Here is a 22,463-nt window from a genome sequence, read left to right as displayed (position 1 = left end):
CTTCCTTCCTTCCTTCCTTCCTTCCTTCCTTCCTTCCTTCCTTCCTTCCTTCCTTCCTTCCTTCCTTCCTTCCTTCCTTCCTTCCTTCCTTCCTTCCTTCCTTCCTTCCTTCCTTCCTTCCTTCCTTCCTTCCTTCCTTCCTTCCTTCCTTCCTTCCTTCCTTCCTTCCTTCCTTCCTTCCTTCCTTCCTTCCTTCCTTCCTTCCTTCCTTCCTTCCTTCCTTCCTTCCTTCCTTCCTTCCTTCCTTCCTTCCTTCCTTCCTTCCTTCCTTCCTTCCTTCCTTCCTTCCTTCCTTCCTTCCTTCCTTCCTTCCTTCCTTCCTTCCTTCCTTCCTTCCTTCCTTCCTTCCTTCCTTCCTTCCTTCCTTCCTTCCTTCCTTCCTTCCTTCCTTCCTTCCTTCCTTCCTTCCTTCCTTCCTTCCTTCCTTCCTTCCTTCCTTCCTTCCTTCCTTCCTTCCTTCCTTCCTTCCTTCCTTCCTTCCTTCCTTCCTTCCTTCCTTCCTTCCTTCCTTCCTTCCTTCCTTCCTTCCTTCCTTCCTTCCTTCCTTCCTTCCTTCCTTCCTTCCTTCCTTCCTTCCTTCCTTCCTTCCTTCCTTCCTTCCTTCCTTCCTTCCTTCCTTCCTTCCTTCCTTCCTTCCTTCCTTCCTTCCTTCCTTCCTTCCTTCCTTCCTTCCTTCCTTCCTTCCTTCCTTCCTTCCTTCCTTCCTTCCTTCCTTCCTTCCTTCCTTCCTTCCTTCCTTCCTTCCTTCCTTCCTTCCTTCCTTCCTTCCTTCCTTCCTTCCTTCCTTCCTTCCTTCCTTCCTTCCTTCCTTCCTTCCTTCCTTCCTTCCTTCCTTCCTTCCTTCCTTCCTTCCTTCCTTCCTTCCTTCCTTCCTTCCTTCCTTCCTTCCTTCCTTCCTTCCTTCCTTCCTTCCTTCCTTCCTTCCTTCCTTCCTTCCTTCCTTCCTTCCTTCCTTCCTTCCTTCCTTCCTTCCTTGAGAACAGATGACCCTATATTTAATGAACTACTGTATCACCACAGAAAACAAAATTTTAAACATTTTGCTGGATCTCTCCATGTTTTCTAAACCATGGACAGTAAGATTCAGACTATTCTCCAAAGTACCATAACATGCCTTTTTTTATATGTGGGTAGTTTCAATGTGTTCAAGCACAGTAATAGCACTTAGACTTATATACTGCTTCACAGTGCTTTTACAGCCCTCTCCAAGGGGTTTACAGAGTCAACATATTGCCCCCAACAATCTGGGTCCTCATTTTACCTACTTCGGAAGGATGGAAGGCTGAGTCAACCATGAGCCGGTGAGAACTGAACTGCCGAACTGCAGCCAACAGTCACAGCCTGTAGTACTGCATTCTAACCACTGTGCCACCATGGCTCTTTCTTAAGTCTACAGTTTGCATTGTGTTTCAATCCAAGAGACCAATTTCAGATGGGGGAAGATCAAACAAGGACAATGATCAGCCCAAGGTTTATTTGATCAGAAAAAAACAAAGGTCACCAGAGGCAGAAGGAAGAGATGAAAATATGTTGTATTTTCAATAACTGATATTAAACATGTGGAAAACGTTGTGTGCACAAAGTCATCTATCAGGCAATCGGGGCGGTACATGTTTTTTGGAGGGGTCAATTCTTAGATCTTCTAATGAAATGTATGAAGGATTTTGGAAGAGATGCTGCCTAGGAAACCATCAGACAAAAGAGGCCACAGTCAATAATGTTGAATGAGAGACAAAATATACTCAACTGGCAAATATTTATCTTGTTTTCTAAATGTTTCTATCATGAGATACCCCAGAGGATTTCTTGTTCAAAGGAAGTTGTGCCCTCAGACTCAAGATATACTGTATACAAATGGCTTTTGTCTATCCAGTTCTGACCTACAATTGACACCTTTGGATCCATTTCTCTGACCCCACTCTCACTATTACTTGGAAGCAACGTGTAATCTCTGCTCCTTCTTTTAATCATGCATTGTATTTCAGAAACTCTTTTCAAACTTTTCTTTTTAGAAGACCCAGAGGGAGGGTTCAGCTAATGCCCTAACATCTGCTTCTGCATTCTCAATAGTAGCATTGGAAATTAGTCCTCTGCCACTGTGGGCCATTGTGTTTTCACGGCACCTCCTGGGATTCCAGCTCCATTTTGTCTTCTGCTTCTATCTAAGAATCCACCAAGAGAGACTCTTCAGCTTTTGACTTTTGACTCCAAAGCAGGCTGAATAATCTTTTTTTTTTGGGGGGGGGGGGGCTGGGAGTATTTGAGCTTCTGGAGGAAAACCAAGATGCTGAATAGCTCAAAGAAATCAAATGTATGAGAACAGTATCAGGTAAATGCAACTTGAAAGGCAAATGAGTCATTCCTTTCTTATTTTTTTTTCCCATTGGCAATAAAATCATGCATGAACTTATAGTTGGTTTGATTCTGCAACCCAACAAGACAGACACAGACTTCAGAGGATAATTAGAACTGCAGAAAAAAACAATTACTACCAACCTGCCTTCCATTGAGGACCTGTATACTGCATGAGTCAAAAAGAGGGCTGTGAAAATATTTACAGACCCCTTGCATCCTGTACATAAATTGTTTCAACTCCTATCCTCAAAACGATGCTATAGAGCACTGCACACCAAAACAACTAGACACAAGAACAGTTTCTTACCGAACGCCATCACTCTTCTAAACAAATAATTCCCTCAACATTTTCAAATTATTCACTAAGTCTGCTTTACTATTACTATTAAACTTCTCATTGTTCCTATCACCAATCTCCTCCCACTTATGACTGCATGACTTTAACTTTGTTGCTTGTATCCTTACAATTTATACTGATTGTTTCCTAGTATGATTTCATTACTTATTTGTACCCTATGACTATCATTAAGTGTTGTACCTTATGATTCTTGACAAATGTGTCTTGTCTTTTTATGTACACTGAGAGCATTCCTTGTGTGTCCAGTCATACTTGGCCAATAAAGAATTATATTCTATTCTATTCTATTCTATTCTATTCTATTCTATTCTATTCTATTCTATTCTATTCTATTCTATTCTATTCTATTCTATTCTATTCTATTCTATTCTATTCTATTCTATTCTATTCTATTCTATTCCATTCTATTCTATTCTATTCTATTCTATTCTATTCTATTCTATTCTATTCTATTCTATTCTATTCTATTCTATTCTATTCTATTCTATTCTATTCTATTCTATTCTATTCTATTCTATTCTATTCTATTCTATTCTATTCTATTCTATTCTATTCTATTCTATTCTATTCTATTCTATTCTATTCTATTCTATTCTATTCTATTCTATTCTATTCTATTCTATTCTATTCTATTCTATTCTATTCTATTCTATTCTATTCTATTCTATTCTATTCTATTCTATTCTATTCTATTCTATTCTATTCTATTCTATTCTATTCTATTCTATTCTATTCTATTCTATTCTATTCTATTCTATTCTATTCTATTCTATTCTATTCTATTCTATTCTATTCTATTCTATTCTATTCTATTCTATTCTATTCTATTCTATTCTATTCTATTCTATTCTATTCTATTCTATTCTATTCTATTCTATTCTATTCTATTCTATTCTATTCTATTCTATTCTATTCTATTCTATTCTATTCTATTCTATTCTATTCTATTCTATTCTATTCTATTCTATTCTATTCTATTCTATTCTATTCTATTCTATTCTATTCTATTCTATTCTATTCTATTCTATTCTATTCTATTCTATTCTATTCTATTCTATTCTATTCTATTCTATTCTATTCTATTCTATTCTATTCTATTCTATTCTATTCTATTCTATTCTATTCTATTCTATTCTATTCTATTCTATTCTATTCTATTCTATTCTATTCTATTCTATTCTATTCTATTCTATTCTATTCTATTCTATTCTATTCTATTCTATTCTATTCTATTCTATTCTATTCTATTCTATTCTATTCTATTCTATTCTATTCTATTCTATTCTATTCTATTCTATTCTATTCTATTCTATTCTATTCTATTCTATTCTATTCTATTCTATTCTATTCTATTCTATTCTATTCTATTCTATTCTATTCTATTCTATTCTATTCTATTCTATTCTATTCTATTCTATTCTATTCTATTCTATTCTATTCTATTCTATTCTATTCTATTCTATTCTATTCTATTCTATTCTATTCTATTCTATTCTATTCTATTCTATTCTATTCTATTCTATTCTATTCTATTCTATTCTATTCTATTCTATTCTATTCTATTCTATTCTATTCTATTCTATTCTATTCTATTCTATTCTATTCTATTCTATTCTATTCTATTCTATTCTATTCTATTCTATTCTATTCTATTCTATTCTATTCTATTCTATTCTATTCTATTCTATTCTATTCTATTCTATTCTATTCTATTCTATTCTATTCTATTCTATTCTATTCTATTCTATTCTATTCTATTCTATTCTATTCTATTCTATTCTATTCTATTCTATTCTATTCTATTCTATTCTATTCTATTCTATTCTATTCTATTCTATTCTATTCTATTCTATTCTATTCTATTCTATTCTATTCTATTCTATTCTATTCTATTCTATTCTATTCTATTCTATTCTATTCTATTCTATTCTATTCTATTCTATTCTATTCTATTCTATTCTATTCTATTCTATTCTATTCTATTCTATTCTATTCTATTCTATTCTATTCTATTCTATTCTATTCTATTCTATTCTATTCTATTCTATTCTATTCTATTCTATTCTATTCTATTCTATTCTATTCTATTCTATTCTATTCTATTCTATTCTATTCTATTCTATTCTATTCTATTCTATTCTATTCTATTCTATTCTATTCTATTCTATTCTATTCTATTCTATTCTATTCTATTCTATTCTATTCTATTCTATTCTATTCTATTCTATTCTATTCTATTCTATTCTATTCTATTCTATTCTATTCTATTCTATTCTATTCTATTCTATTCTATTCTATTCTATTCTATTCTATTCTATTCTATTCTATTCTATTCTATTCTATTCTATTCTATTCTATTCTATTCTATTCTATTCTATTCTATTCTATTCTATTCTATTCTATTCTATTCTATTCTATTCTATTCTATTCTATTCTATTCTATTCTATTCTATTCTATTCTATTCTATTCTATTCTATTCTATTCTATTCTATTCTATTCTATTCTATTCTATTCTATTCTATTCTATTCTATTCTATTCTATTCTATTCTATTCTATTCTATTCTATTCTATTCTATTCTATTCTATTCTATTCTATTCTATTCTATTCTATTCTATTCTATTCTATTCTATTCTATTCTATTCTATTCTATTCTATTCTATTCTATTCTATTCTATTCTATTCTATTCTATTCTATTCTATTCTATTCTATTCTATTCTATTCTATTCTATTCTATTCTATTCTATTCTATTCTATTCTATTCTATTCTATTCTATTCTATTCTATTCTATTCTATTCTATTCTATTCTATTCTATTCTATTCTATTCTATTCTATTCTATTCTATTCTATTCTATTCTATTCTATTCTATTCTATTCTATTCTATTCTATTCTATTCTATTCTATTCTATTCTATTCTATTCTATTCTATTCTATTCTATTCTATTCTATTCTATTCTATTCTATTCTATTCTATTCTATTCTATTCTATTCTATTCTATTCTATTCTATTCTATTCTATTCTATTCTATTCTATTCTATTCTATTCTATTCTATTCTATTCTATTCTATTCTATTCTATTCTATTCTATTCTATTCTATTCTATTCTATTCTATTCTATTCTATTCTATTCTATTCTATTCTATTCTATTCTATTCTATTCTATTCTATTCTATTCTATTCTATTCTATTCTATTCTATTTTGCCTGTCCACCGCCCTGAGTCCTTCGGGAGAAGGGCGGTCTAGAAATTCAATAAATAAATAAATAAATAAATAAATAAATAAATAAATAAATAAATAAATAAATAAATAAATAAATAAATAAATAAATAAATAAATAAATAAATAAATAAATAAATAAATAAATAAATAAATAAATAAATAAATAAATAAATAAATAAATAAATAAATAAATAAATAAATAAATAAATAAATAAATAAATAAATAAATAAATAAATAAATAAATAAATAAATAAATAAATAAATAAATAAATAAATAAATAAATAAATAAATAAATAAATAAATAAATAAATAAATAAATAAATAAATAAATAAATAAATAAATAAATAAATAAATAAATAAATAAATAAATAAATAAATAAATAAATAAATAAATAAATAAATAAATAAATAAATAAATAAATAAATAAATAAATAAATAAATAAATAAATAAATAAATAAATAAATAAATAAATAAATAAATAAATAAATAAATAAATAAATAAATAAATAAATAAATAAATAAATAAATAAATAAATAAATAAATAAATAAATAAATAAATAAATAAATAAATAAATAAATAAATAAATAAATAAATAAATAAATAAATAAATAAATAAATAAATAAATAAATAAATAAATAAATAAATAAATAAATAAATAAATAAATAAATAAATAAATAAATAAATAAATAAATAAATAAATAAATAAATAAATAAATAAATAAATAAATAAATAAATAAATAAATAAATAAATAAATAAATAAATAAATAAATAAATAAATAAATAAATAAATAAATAAATAAATAAATAAATAAATAAATAAATAAATAAATAAATAAATAAATAAATAAATAAATAAATAAATAAATAAATAAATAAATAAATAAATAAATAAATAAATAAATAAATAAATAAATAAATAAATAAATAAATAAATAAATAAATAAATAAATAAATAAATAAATAAATAAATAAATAAATAAATAAATAAATAAATAAATAAATAAATAAATAAATAAATAAATAAATAAATAAATAAATAAATAAATAAATAAATAAATAAATAAATAAATAAATAAATAAATAAATAAATAAATAAATAAATAAATAAATAAATAAATAAATAAATAAATAAATAAATAAATAAATAAATAAATAAATAAATAAATAAATAAATAAATAAATAAATAAATAAATAAATAAATAAATAAATAAATAAATAAATAAATAAATAAATAAATAAATAAATAAATAAATAAATAAATAAATAAATAAATAAATAAATAAATAAATAAATAAATAAATAAATAAATAAATAAATAAATAAATAAATAAATAAATAAATAAATAAATAAATAAATAAATAAATAAATAAATAAATAAATAAATAAATAAATAAATAAATAAATAAATAAATAAATAAATAAATAAATAAATAAATAAATAAATAAATAAATAAATAAATAAATAAATAAATAAATAAATAAATAAATAAATAAATAAATAAATAAATAAATAAATAAATAAATAAATAAATAAATAAATAAATAAATAAATAAATAAATAAATAAATAAATAAATAAATAAATAAATAAATAAATAAATAAATAAATAAATAAATAAATAAATAAATAAATAAATAAATAAATAAATAAATAAATAAATAAATAAATAAATAAATAAATAAATAAATAAATAAATAAATAAATAAATAAATAAATAAATAAATAAATAAATAAATAAATAAATAAATAAATAAATAAATAAATAAATAAATAAATAAATAAATAAATAAATAAATAAATAAATAAATAAATAAATAAATAAATAAATAAATAAATAAATAAATAAATAAATAAATAAATAAATAAATAAATAAATAAATAAATAAATAAATAAATAAATAAATAAATAAATAAATAAATAAATAAATAAATAAATAAATAAATAAATAAATAAATAAATAAATAAATAAATAAATAAATAAATAAATAAATAAATAAATAAATAAATAAATAAATAAATAAATAAATAAATAAATAAATAAATAAATAAATAAATAAATAAATAAATAAATAACCCAGCGTGCACCAAGAAGATCCAGACCGAATCCGGCGGTGAGGATGAGGAAGGGTTTGTCGAACCGAAAGCGGCAAAGAAGACCGGACGAATGCGGAAGTTGCGGAGGTCAACACCAGCGCCAACACTGCAAGTTCAAGGGCGCTACATGTCGGTGCGAGAAGAAGGGCACCTAGCTCAAGTCTGTCGAGCTCCCCAACCTTCCCCGAAAATTCAAATCGGCCAATCAGGCGGGATCGGCAAGGCGACCCGTGATTGGCTCAAACAAAAAGGCGCGAACTCGAATCAAGCGACTGTGATCATAGGCGCGCCTCAACCCGGGTGGAGAAGAAGATCTTCACCAAGCCCAAAATAGAAGGAGTGCCGTGCCGACTAGAAGTGGACACCGGGTCAGCGATCACCATCATGTCCTGGGACACTTTGGCAAAGTCACTGCCATCAGTCGCGGCGCCACCTGCAAACACAACGGCTACGAGTCCACGACTACCAAGGGAATCGCATCCCTGTTCGAGGACCACCTCTGTCCGAGTCAGTCGGACCACACAAGAAGACCCTGCCCATCACGATCGTCGAAGGGACCCTGCCTAGTTTGTTGGGACTAGACTGGTTCCGTGCATTGGGCATGGGAGTGACTGGCATCTACAGAAGTGACTGTAACCTGAAAGACATACTCATGAACGAGTTCAAGATGTCTTCAAGGACTGCCTGGGCAAGTACAAGGGACCCCTATTTCCTTCAACTTAGACCCCAGGTAGCCCCATTAGGTTAAAGGCAAGGAGAGTCCCTTTGCCCTTAAACCTAAGATTGACAAGGAGCTAGATAAGCTCATAAATCAGGGATTCTGGTGCCAGTCGATCACGCAAAGTGGGAGACGCCAATCGTCACCCCAGTAAAACCAGATGGGTCAGTTAGAATCTGCGCTGACTACAAGGCGACATTAAACAAAGCCTTACAGAAAAGCGCTTACCCGGTTCCGTGGTGCAACACTTGCTGCACTCTTTGGGGCAAGGGCAAGTCTTTGCAAAGTTAGACTTGGCTCAAGCCTATCAACAACTGCCCGTGAGCGCCAACACAGCCAAGCCCAAACGATTGTAACTCACAGAGGTGCTTTCAAGTGTACCCGATTACAATTTGGGGTGAGTGTGGCACCAGGGCTGTTCCAAAATTTAATGGAACGACTTCTGCAAGGGCTCCCAGGGTAGTTCCTACTTGATGATGTATTGATATCAGCGAAAATTTAGAGGAATTGGGGAGCGTTTGAGAAAAGTTCTGGGCATTTTCGGTCAGCGGACTAAAGGTTAAAGTGAACAAATGCCAGATAGGGGTAGAATCCGTCGAGTTCTTGGGCTACAGAATAGACAAGAAAGGAATTCACCCACTGAGAGCAAGGTCAAGGCAATCAGAAAGGCTCCAGCGCCCAAAAACAAAACAGAGCTACAGGCATTCCTGGGGCTAGTGAATTTTACGGTCTTTTTAAAAAACAAGCGACCGTTGCTGAACCGCTGCATAAGCTTCTGGGAAAGAATACTGTTTGGTCTTGGGGAAAGTCGGAAGCTAGGGCTTTCGAAGCAGTAAAAAACCTACTCTCGAGCGATAGCCTGCTGATCCAGTATCATAGCTCATTGCCATTATTACTGGTTTGCGGTGCCTCCCCTTACGGGGTGGGGGCGGGGCTCAGCCACAGACTTCAAACGGCACAGAAGCCCCTATAGCCTTCTACTCCAGAACGATGTCCTCCACAGAGAGGAACTATAGCCAGTTAGATAAGGAAGCGCTAGCAATCGTGTCAGGGGTAAAAAAGTTTCACGAATACGTTTTCGGTAGAGACTTTGAAATTGTGACTGACCATAGACCGTTGTTAGGGATACTGGCTGGCGACCGCCCAACGCCTGTGGTACTTTCGCCACGATTGACCCGATGGACTATTTTCTTAGCCGCTTATTCCTACAAGCTGCAGCATCGACCGGGAAAAGAAGTGGGGCATGCGGACGCGTTAAGCAGATGCCCACTACCAGGGGCGATCGAAGACCCCACTCCGGGGACGCCCATCCTGCTAATTGACTCTTTGGACTCTGGCCCAGTCACATCTAAGGAGGTGGCTCGGGCATCATACCGGGACATTACTTTGAGGACTGTACTCGGTTGGGTACAAAGAGGGTGGCCCTTCGGGCGGCGGCGTTTAAGGAATTTGTAACGTGGGGAACTCTCGGCTCAAGGGGTGCCTGCTATGGGGGCGATCGAGTGGTGATCCCGGAGAAATTGAGGGAAAGGGTGTTGGACCTCCTCCACGAGGGTCACCCAGGGATCGTAAGGATGAAGGGGCTAGCAAGAAGCTATGTGTGGTGGCCACTCATGGACTCAGAAATTGCTGAGAGGGTAGGAAAATGCCAGGCTTGCCAAGAGTCCAGACCTCTACCCCCAACGGCCCCAGTCAGGAATGGGAAAAACCCCAAGGGCCCTGGTCAAGAATCCACATTGATTTTGCTGGCCCTTTCCACGGCCAAACCTTCCTAGTGGTTGTCGACGCTTCTCTAAATGGTTGGAAATCATTCTCATGAGATCCATGACAGCCGAGGCAGTAATCGCAGCCCTCGCCACCTATTGCAACCCACGGGTTGCCTGACACGCTAGTATCCGACAACGGCCCGCAATTCACGGCAGCCCAGTTTGAGGAATACTTGGCAGATGAGGGCATCCGACATGCCCTCTCTGCGCCTTTCCACCCTGCGTCGAATGGCCTTGCAGGCGTTCCGTCCGGGCGCTAAAGAGGCATTGTCCAGACTCAAGCCAGGCGACTGGCAAACAAAGATAGATTTCTTTCTGGCCGTTCAGCATAGAACCCCAGCACTGCTACAGGCAGAAGCCCAGCCGAATTATTGATGGGTCGGAGCTCCGGTGCCCACTTGACCGCGTTTAAATCCCCATTACACACCAGAGGGTTACAAGGGGAACTGGAAAAACTAGAGAAATGGGCATAGGCGATCGAGTGTGGGCCCGCAACTATGGGGACGGCCCAAGTTGGCTGCAGGGCAAATCATAAAAGCAACCGGTCCAAAGTCATACTTGGTTGAGTTACAAGACAACCGAGTATGGGCGCCACATAGATCAGATAAGAAAGAATAGCGAACAATCCGAGCTAAATGAGACAGATCATGACCACTCATTATTTGAACCCACAGCTGACCATAACCGGGAGGCGCAAGACTTAGCTGAGTCCCGGAGGTCCAGCGACGCCATCAGGTTCCCTTGGAAACAGCAGGAAAACTCTGCAAGTAATCCAAGGCCGGATGGCCTACAAAAAGAGTCTGCAAGTAATCCAGGGCCAGATGGCCTAGAGAAAGAGCTGGGAGGAGCAAACAGCCCCTCCGACCAGCTCAACCCACTCCCAAGGACTGAACCGCGCAGGTCCGAAAGAATCAGGAGACGCCCAGGTTATTTGCGTGACTACGTCGAAAAATAACATGTAAATAATATGTAAATATAGGTAAAGTGTTTTCTGGGAGGGGAGGAGTGTTATGTATCTTTAAATATTTTGGCGGGAAACAAGCACGTTGCTGATTGGTTGAAGCCGCCGGTTAAACAGTATATAAGGAGAGGTTTTTCCCCAGCCAGGTTGCTGGGTTCACCCTATATTAAAGAGCTGTTGTCACTACTCTGGTCTCCAGCCTCGTTACTTCCCGAACTTAACAATAATTAAAGGGACCAAGGTTGGAGACCCCTGCTTTAAAGTATACCTGTACCTTGATTTTTGTTTATAAGTACTCTTCATTTTGAATATCGAGAAAAACTCTGTTTACTCCAGATAGAAGGTTAATATTGAATAGAATAGACTAGAATAGAATTTTTTATTGGCCAAGTGTGATTGGACACACGAGGAATTTGTCTTGGTGCATATGCTCTCAGTGTACATAAAAGAAAAGATACGTTCATCAAGGTACAACATTTACAACACAATTGATGGTCAGTATATCAATATAAATCATAAGGATTGCCAGCAACAATTTGCTTTCTTTTAAAAAAAATAATCCTGGAAGAGCCCCTGACAACTACTTAATCAATACAATTATCAGTAGTCAAGTTTGACTAAATGTCATCTTTATCCATGATATGCTGAGTAGAACAGACATAGCATCTCTGATTGTCTTCAAACGAATGCCGTTGTTTTCTCTGCCACTGGACCCAGTTAGTAATAAAGAGTCTCAAGCATTTGTAGGCCTGAGGCAGGAATTCATTGTTTCTTTGGAAAATGCACTTAAAAATGAGCATGTCCAACCTTCATAGAGGTCAGCAACTGTAAATAAATAAATAAATAAATAAATAAATAAATAAATAAATAAATAAATAAATAAATAAATAAATAAATAAATAAATAAATAAATAAATAAATAAATAAATAAATAAATAAATAAATAAATAAATAAATAAATAAATAAATAAATAAATAAATAAATAAATAAATAAATAAATAAATAAATAAATAAATAAATAAATAAATAAATAAATAAATAAATAAATAAATAAATAAATAAATAAATAAATAAATAAATAAATAAATAAATAAATAAATAAATAAATAAATAAATAAATAAATAAATAAATAAATAAATAAATAAATAAATAAATAAATAAATAAATAAATAAATAAATAAATAAATAAATAAATAAATAAATAAATAAATAAATAAATAAATAAATAAATAAATAAATAAATAAATAAATAAATAAATAAATAAATAAATAAATAAATAAATAAATAAATAAATAAATAAATAAATAAATAAATAAATAAATAAATAAATAAATAAATAAATAAATAAATAAATAAATAAATAAATAAATAAATAAATAAATAAATAAATAAATAAATAAATAAATAAATAAATAAATAAATAAATAAATAAATAAATAAATAAATAAATAAATAAATAAATAAATAAATAAATAAATAAATAAATAAATAAATAAATAAATAAATAAATAAATAAATAAATAAATAAATAAATAAATAAATAAATAAATAAATAAATAAATAAATAAATAAATAAATAAATAAATAAATAAATAAATAAATAAATAAATAAATAAATAAATAAATAAATAAATAAATAAATAAATAAATAAATAAATAAATAAATAAATAAATAAATAAATAAATAAATAAATAAATAAATAAATAAATAAATAAATAAATAAATAAATAAATAAATAAATAAATAAATAAATAAATAAATAAATAAATAAATAAATAAATAAATAAATAAATAAATAAATAAATAAATAAATAAATAAATAAATAAATAAATAAATAAATAAATAAATAAATAAATAAATAAATAAATAAATAAATAAATAAATAAATAAATAAATAAATAAATAAATAAATAAATAAATAAATAAATAAATAAATAAATAAATAAATAAATAAATAAATAAATAAATAAATAAATAAATAAATAAATAAATAAATAAATAAATAAATAAATAAATAAATAAATAAATAAATAAATAAATAAATAAATAAATAAATAAATAAATAAATAAATAAATAAATAAATAAATAAATAAATAAATAAATAAATAAATAAATAAATAAATAAATAAATAAATAAATAAATAAATAAATAAATAAATAAATAAATAAATAAATAAATAAATAAATAAATAAATAAATAAATAAATAAATAAATAAATAAATAAATAAATAAATAAATAAATAAATAAATAAATAAATAAATAAATAAATAAATAAATAAATAAATAAATAAATAAATAAATAAATAAATAAATAAATAAATAAATAAATAAATAAATAAATAAATAAATAAATAAATAAATAAATAAATAAATAAATAAATAAATAAATAAATAAATAAATAAATAAATAAATAAATAAATAAATAAATAAATAAATAAATAAATAAATTTTGACAATTTTTTCTTTTCAACAAGTTTGCATCGGTAACAAATTTCTTACTTATGCATTTTTTTCTCCCTTATTCTAATGTATCTTTTATACATATACTTCCAGTATTAGTTTATTTATTTATTTATTTATTTATTTATTTATTTATTTATTTATTTATTTATTTATTTATTTATTTATTTATTTATTTATTTATTTATTTATTTATTTATTTATTTATTTATTTATTTATTTATTTATTTATTTATTTATTTATTTATTTATTTATTTATTTATTTATTTATTTATTTATTTATTTATTTATTTATTTATTTATTTATTTATTTATTTATTTATTTATTTATTTATTTATTTATTTATTTATTTATTTATTTATTTATTTATTTATTTATTTATTTATTTATTTATTTATTTATTTATTTATTTATTTATTTATTTATTTATTTATTTATTTATTTATTTATTTATTTATTTATTTATTTATTTATTTATTTATTTATTTATTTATTTATTTATTTATTTATTTATTTATTTATTTATTTATTTATTTATTTATTTATTTATTTATTTATTTATTTATTTATTTATTTATTTATTTATTTATTTATTTATTTATTTATTTATTTATTTATTTATTTATTTATTTATTTATTTATTTATTTATTTATTTATTTATTTATTTATTTATTTATTTATTTATTTATTTATTTATTTATTTATTTATTTATTTATTTATTTATTTATTTATTTATTTATTTATTTATTTATTTATTTATTTATTTATTTATTTATTTATTTATTTATTTATTTATTTATTTATTTATTTATTTATTTATTTATTTATTTATTTATTTATTTATTTATTTATTTATTTATTTATTTATTTATTTATTTATTTATTTATTTATTTATTTATTTATTTATTTATTTATTTATTTATTTATTTATTTATTTATTTATTTATTTATTTATTTATTTATTTATTTATTTATTTATTTATTTATTTATTTATTTATTTATTTATTTATTTATTTATTTATTTATTTATTTATTTATTTATTTATTTATTTATTTATTTATTTATTTATTTATTTATTTATTTATTTATTTATTTATTTATTTATTTATTTATTTATTTATTTATTTATTTATTTATTTATTTATTTATTTATTTATTTATTTATTTATTTATTTATTTATTTATTTATTTATTTATTTATTTATTTATTTATTTATTTATTTATTTATTTATTTATTTATTTATTTATTTATTTATTTATTTATTTATTTATTTATTTATTTATTTATTTATTTATTTATTTATTTATTTATTTTGTTCTCTGAACTACTCAAAATTTCCGCTACCAGTTCTCCAGAACCTGTCAGAACCTGATGGATTTCACACCTGCTCTGGAGATTCCACAATTCTGGAAATACAAAACATGGTTTTGAGATCCTAAAGCAGTGCTCCCCAATTTTTTTCCATCATTATCAAAATTATTGATTAGAAAGTCCTTTTTTTAACCCAATGTTGGTAAAACAGTTTAAGATAATCTAAACGTCCCTAATTGAGTAATGAGTTCATGTTTTGTACCCAAAATCCATTTTTATCCAATATACCCACATACTGCCCTAAAGTATAATAAAGCTTGCAGTCTGGCATTCCTCTTTTAGTATGTTTTTCTAATGGTAGAATTAGTTACCCGGTTGGTAAAATCGCCTCACCCCATTTAACTTGGTACATTTGGGATCATGTACTTGAAATATTGGATATAGTGAATCATACAAGTTCTGCTACAAATGGCAGCTTTTCCTTCACGGATTCCTACAGAAGAATACTCTCTGTGTGACATTGTTCTGTCATACTGTTAGCTTGCTTTACCTGCAAATACATAACAGCCTAAGAAATAAAATTGAGAAGAAAAACTTGAAAAGTAGTGATAATGTCGCATCACATGTTAAATATCACTAAATGTTAAGGAGAAGAGAGCAAAGAGAAATACAGTGCTGCTGTTTGCAGCTAGACTCCCTGGTCTGCTGTAATTTCCAGATCTATGATGAGTCTGACACTTTAATCCAGTGAATTAATTAGTGATTTAACTTCTCAGGCTAACGTGTGAGTTGGTATCTGGCAGAATTTCTGACCTCTGAAAGAATCCTTGAATAGAGGATTGAAGTTAGAAGAAGCACTTCAGAGCCCAATTCTTAGAACGACAAATGTCCAAACTATTTCTCTTTGGAAGTGGAGGAAGCCAACTCCCCTGTGCTGTCTGAATGAGGCCCTACTAATTCTTAGATGAGTAGCATGGTCATTATTTAGTAGATGGTCTTCTATATGATCTTCACCAAGTAGTGCTGCATTGTTTTGGTATCTTCAACTTTGCTGTGAGATAATCTGTCACTCTCAAAATTACCCTTCACAAAATGCTAAAGGGACTTCTATCTCTGGCTCCTGCTAGCTAAATCTGAGTTCCTTTAAAAAAAATCCCCAATTGTTCTTTTCCTCAAGGGTCCTTAATTGGAAATAGATCTGGTGCCAACATCCATTTTAAGAAGTTTCAAAGCATCTAGCAACAGACTTTGAAGCTAAAATCCATGGCTTAAATTAGATTTCTATGAGGCGTTGTTGTTTTTTTTAACTGTGATTAATAGTATGTCATAATTCTTTTTGCACATGTGAACTCTAGAACAATATAATAAGAACTAAGTACTCTTTAAACCATGAAAACAATTTCAAAAAGGAATAAAACAGAATAAAATAATGATTTACTTACCTCTCTTAGAAAACCCAAGAAGCAATAAGCTGTTTTTGGAGAAATGCACCTTCAAAGAGCTTATAAGCTCCATACAGTCATTGAAGTTATTTACCAAGTGACTAAAATCATGTAATTCATTATAGATGCATTTTCTCTGCTTCTCTAAAAACAATCCCTTTAAGTATATTATTTGGTGGCAATTAATCAATACCCAACTTATTTAATTATCCTATTTTATGATTTATCCTTTATTCCCATATCATTCCAGCTTTATATGGCTTATAAAACAATATATTATCTTAGAAAAATAATTAATCTGTTTCATGAAACGATCGTGTTTATTATGCAGCAGCTATTTGATTAGTGATGCTACCACCAGTTGCACAATGGCAGGTGTTCTTTGTTTTCTAAAATCTCACCCCAAAATGAAATGTGTATAAAAATCAAACTGCTTGATACTACTTTTGGAACAAATACAACTACAAACTTAGTATATGACACACATTCTGTTCTGAGGGTACGCCATCAAATTTCCTACAAATTGAAACAAATATACAAATCATCAAGATTAGACAGCTTTCCCTCATATCCTAAATAATTCTTTTTTGTAGTCTACCCATCAGTACAAACCCTTTTGGAGTGCTGTTTTTAGCCAAATTATAGCAGGAGGAATACTACCAATGATTTCTGGTTTTTTCCCCACCCCTACTAATGATTCAGGCCTGCTACTATAATTTATGAAGCACCACATTGACTGAACATACACTAGATGCCCTTCAAAGCTGTCATTCACAGATGGGTCAGAGAATTCAGATAGAATTCAGATAGAAGATACAGAAGTCATCTATTTAATGCTTAGTTAAGGGGAGTACCTAAAACAGACACACAATGAATCAATGACATGATGAACGTTCACTACCAAGTGATCAGTCTTTTCCACACTTGTGTATGTCAGTGAGAAGCAGCAGTTCATGAAGCATGAGGAGAAGAAAATCTTTGGAAAAGAGACTATGGCAGACAAGAAAGGAATAAATGATGACTTGTTTAATGGGGAATAGAAGTCATTTACGGAGAGGGAGAGGTGCTGATATAACCACCACTACGCGGTGGCTCAGGGGTTAGGACCTTGAGCTTGTCGATCAAAGGTCAACAGCTTAGTGGTTCGAATCCCTAGTGCTGCTGTGTAACGGGGTGAGCTCTCGTTACTTGTCCCAGCTTTTGCCAACCTAGCAGTTTCGAAAGCACGTAAAAATGCAAGTAGAAAAAATAGGGACCACCTTTGGTGGGAAGGTAACAGCTTTCCATGCGCTTTGGCGTTGAGTCATGCCGGCCACATGACCATGGAGACGTCTTCGGACAGCGCTGGCTCTTCGGCTTTGAAACGGAGATGAGCACCCTAGAGTCGGCAACGACTAGCACGTACGTGCGAGGAGAACCTTTACCTTTACCTTTTTATTCTGTCTTATCAAAATCTTACTTGCAAAGATTATGCCTTGAGGTTTAGGTGGACAATAATATGTGTTTTGATTCTTTATTGGCGCTAAAAAAAATTTGGGTTGTTTTTAAAGACTTTCCAAGTTTATATCAAAGATGGTATTCAGCCGGTTCGGACCAGTTCGGGCGAACTGGTAGCTTTGACGATCAGCTGGCCCTGCCCATTCACCCCCGCCGCCCTATCCTGTCCTTTATTTCCTGCTTTCTAGCTTATCTCAACCATGAGGCACAGCTGATCTCCCCCCCCACCTCGCTGTTCTACTTACTGTTGCTAATGTGGAAAGTAAGCAGGTGAGCTTCTAAATGTTCCATTTTCAGCGCGAAGCGCACACTCACCAAACTGGTTGTTAAACTGGCAGCATTCCACCACTGGTTTATAATCTGCAAATCCAAAGTCACAACACTGGAATAGACCTATTACAGTTGAAGAGAGTACTACGTTAATAGGGCTAAAGTTAGAAAGGTGTTCAGAATAGTATTGAAAGACAGGCAACATCATAATCATTATTTAGTTACTCATTACATTTTATTACGTTACACTTTTTCCCATCAATATGATGAAAAGGCCTCAAAACATTAAAACCCATGTGCCTTTTCAGTAATAGCCTGCAGTTTTGTGGCTTTTCCTGTTTCCTGTGCTAAGGAAAATGATGATGATGATAAAATTCCTACCCAAGTGGGAACCATACAGTATCTTGGACTTAAACAGACAGCTAAAGATGCATAGAAAGCAGGAGATCCTGCACATCACAGACTACAATCATAGATTCAAATTAAATAGCAAAAATTATGAATGTTTTCAGTCCATTTATTCAAATGAAACTTGGATACATTTAGTATTGTGTTGCTTAGATGAATATCAACTTGTTTTCTTAATGGAAAGTATTTGGCATTTATGAATTACCCTTCTAATTAAAGGCTGATGTATCCATTCATCCCAAAAAATTCTTGCATTTGTTCCAGAGACTTCAAATCTTTTATAAAATAGTGAGTCAGTTAACAAGTTTCTATAGTGCAATCATGCTTGAGGCAGGTGGAGTTTTCAGATGAAATGATACAGACAGTCTTAAAACTTTTCTTCCACGTTTCCCCTAGAAACATAATGGAACTAGGATTTTATTATGTAAGGTGCCATTCATCTATATCACATTATTAGCTGTGAATGGAGAAAATTGCTACCATATAGGCAGTGTAATTTTTCTTGCTATGTTTTGCATTAATTTTCCTCTTGATTAAATTGTATGCAGGTGTTATACTGTGCTGGGCAATGAGAAGGTATCAGTTTTGTGTAAGTAGTTCATGGAAATTTATAAAACAGAGCACCGAGATAATTAAATAAGTCTTAAGTGGATTAGCTGGTTAGATCCCAAATCCCCAATATGTTTTTTTTAAAACAAGGACAGCATGCAAATTGACTTCAAAACCTGTAACACAATTATTGCAGTATTTTATTTTCTGTAGCAGATAGTAGGAGTCATTTGTAACTTTTTTGAAGGGCTAGAATACAAAGTTCTAGGAAGTATGAGATTTGGTAAGGAGGAGGTAAAATATATAAAATTAGAAATATTTTTGGCATTTCTTTATAGACGGCACTTAGATCCCAAAAAATTATCATGTATGTATCCTGATATCCAAGCGAAATGTTGGAGGTGTGACTGTGATGACGCTACATATTTTCATATTTGGTGGACTTGCAAGAAAATTAAGGCCTTTTGGATAAGAATTTGGTGGATTATTCAAAACGTCCTGAGGAAGAAGATAAAGTTCCTGCCGCAATTTTTCCTTTTGGGAATTATAATGGATTGTACAGGGATTGAGACTAAATTGATTCTGAATTTAATAACAGCAGCAAGGCTGTTGATTGGACAATATTGGAAGAAAAAAGAGTTACCTACAATAGAAGAATGGATATTGAAAGTTACTAATTTGGCTGAGATGGCTAAAATCTCAGCTTTTTTGAAAGACAATACGCAGGAAAGATATTTAATTGAATGGAAAAAATGGATTGATTATTTACAAAACAGATATCAGATTAAGAAATATCAGATTGCCTTTGAATAATTAGGAAGTATTATTTTATGTAATGGGGGGTTGGGAAATGAAAAGATTTGGATGAGGTTAATTGGATTAGAAGGGAAAATTTTACTCTATGTTTGGTTTATGTATAACAATACCTTGTGATTGACCCGGGAAGCCAGGGGGGGGAGGGGGTTTTGTGGGGGGGAGGGGGGGGGAAGGGGGAAAAATTTGTTTGTTTGTTAAAACTTTTTCAATTAAAAAAAAAAAGAAATATTTTTGGCATTTTTATAAAAGGAATAGTATTATTTCCTCCCACCCAAAATGAGAACCTCAGAACTTTTCCCTCTTGATGTCTATCATCTACCGTCTATCAATCTATCATCAATCAATCACTGAATTCCCAAGAGTTGGGAAGACAAAAAAAATAATTAAATAAATACAGTCAGTCAGTCTGTCTCACTGTCTATCATTACTGACTACTCTCTGAGATGCATATCATCATCATCATCATCATCATCATCATCATAGTTGGAAGGAACTTTGGAAGTCTTCTAGCCCAGCCCCCTGATCGAGTGGGAGACTCTATATCATTTCAGACAAATGGATGTCCAATCTCTTCTCAAAAGCATCCAGTGATGGAGCACTCACAACTCCTGAAGGCAAGCCATTCCACTGGTGAATTATTTTCACTGTTAGGAAATTTCTCCTTAGTTCTAGATTGGATCTCTTGCAGAACATGTTAACTGCAAGTTCCTATTTATAATATTGTTAGAATATGTTTCTTCAGGAGAAGTTGAGTTAGGCCATGTTTTAAAGAACAGCAAATGATTTGTTCCAGAGGAGGAGGAGGAGGAGAAGGAGAAGGAGAAGGGAGAGAAGAAGAAGAAGAAGAAGAAGAAGAAGAAGAAGAAGAAGAAGAAGAAGAAGAAGAAGAAGAAGAAGAAGAAGAAGAAGAAGAAGAAGAAGAAGAAACAACCACTGCTGAAAGGAAAGTCTGAAACCCTACAAAGCCTGCTAAGATTATTTAAGCAAGAAGATAAACTAGTTCTGTAGCTGGCATGTTCACATGATGTTGTTTCCATTCTGCCATATTATAACATGTCATTCTATACTACCTTCATATTTATATCCTTGCTGTTTCAAAGATCTCATGAAGTCCAGTATGAATGATCTAATCAGCCAGAAACCAAGCTAACATGATGTTTCAGAGGCACTGTAGCCTATACAACTATGGGTATTTGCCTCAGAAATGTGGAGTATTAACAATTCTAATTTCAGTTAGGTAAGGATGATTTAGAAATAAATATTTGCAAGCAGACTTCTCTTAAGCAGTCATTAAACCCCTGCTTCATATAGAACAGTTCTCAACTTCAGCAACCTTAAGATGTATGAACTTCAACTCCCAGACATGCCAGCTTGGCATTCTGGGAGTTGAAATCCACACACTTTAAAACTGCTGATATTGAGAAAGACTGATACTCTTTGAAAAAGACACTAAGTATGGGAAATTTGCATCACACAAGCATGGAAGGGCTATGTCCACACAAAATTGTTCTAATGAACCATGGACATCAGACATTACAAGGTCTAATATGCAATGTACATGGTTCATTACAGCAATTCTAGGAAGCCTCCAAATGATGTAGTCATCCTATAGCCAACAGCTCATCAATAGTCCATTTAGCCAAAAGAAGAAAAAGCCAAATCACCAAAAGTATAGTTCTGCTACGTACTTTGAGACTATTGGTGAGAGGCAGCTTGAATATCAACTGTTTAAAAACAAACATCATGCCCATTTGGGAATATATTTCATATTATACTAGCATTTAGTACAATGCATATTTTATAATACTTACAATATTGATATAAAAATGAAGTGGCAGAATCATGCAAGGAGAAAACACCAGTATCTCAATTTTTTGTAAGTGGAATCCATAACTCTAACCAGTATGTGATAGGACTGGAGAATGAAACCAGCAACAGTTTTATGCTTACATTACAACAGAATAGAACAGGACAGGACAAATAAAATAACAGAATTGGAAGAGACCTTGGAGGTCTTCTAGTCCAATTCCCTGCATTCTAGGTTGCTTCTCTCTTTGTTCAGTTTCCATCCATTGCTTCTTGTCTTGTTTTCTGGTTCTTTGGAAAACAGGTTGATCCCCCCCTCCCTTCTTTGTGGCAGCCCCTCAAATATTGAAACAGTGCTATCATGTTGCCCCTATTTCTTTTCGCTAGACTAGATC

The sequence above is a fragment of the Ahaetulla prasina genome, chromosome 7 (genome assembly GCF_028640845.1).
Source record: "Ahaetulla prasina isolate Xishuangbanna chromosome 7, ASM2864084v1, whole genome shotgun sequence".
Lineage (NCBI taxonomy): Eukaryota > Metazoa > Chordata > Lepidosauria > Squamata > Colubridae > Ahaetulla > Ahaetulla prasina.
Note: the sequence above shows the minus strand (reverse complement) of the source record.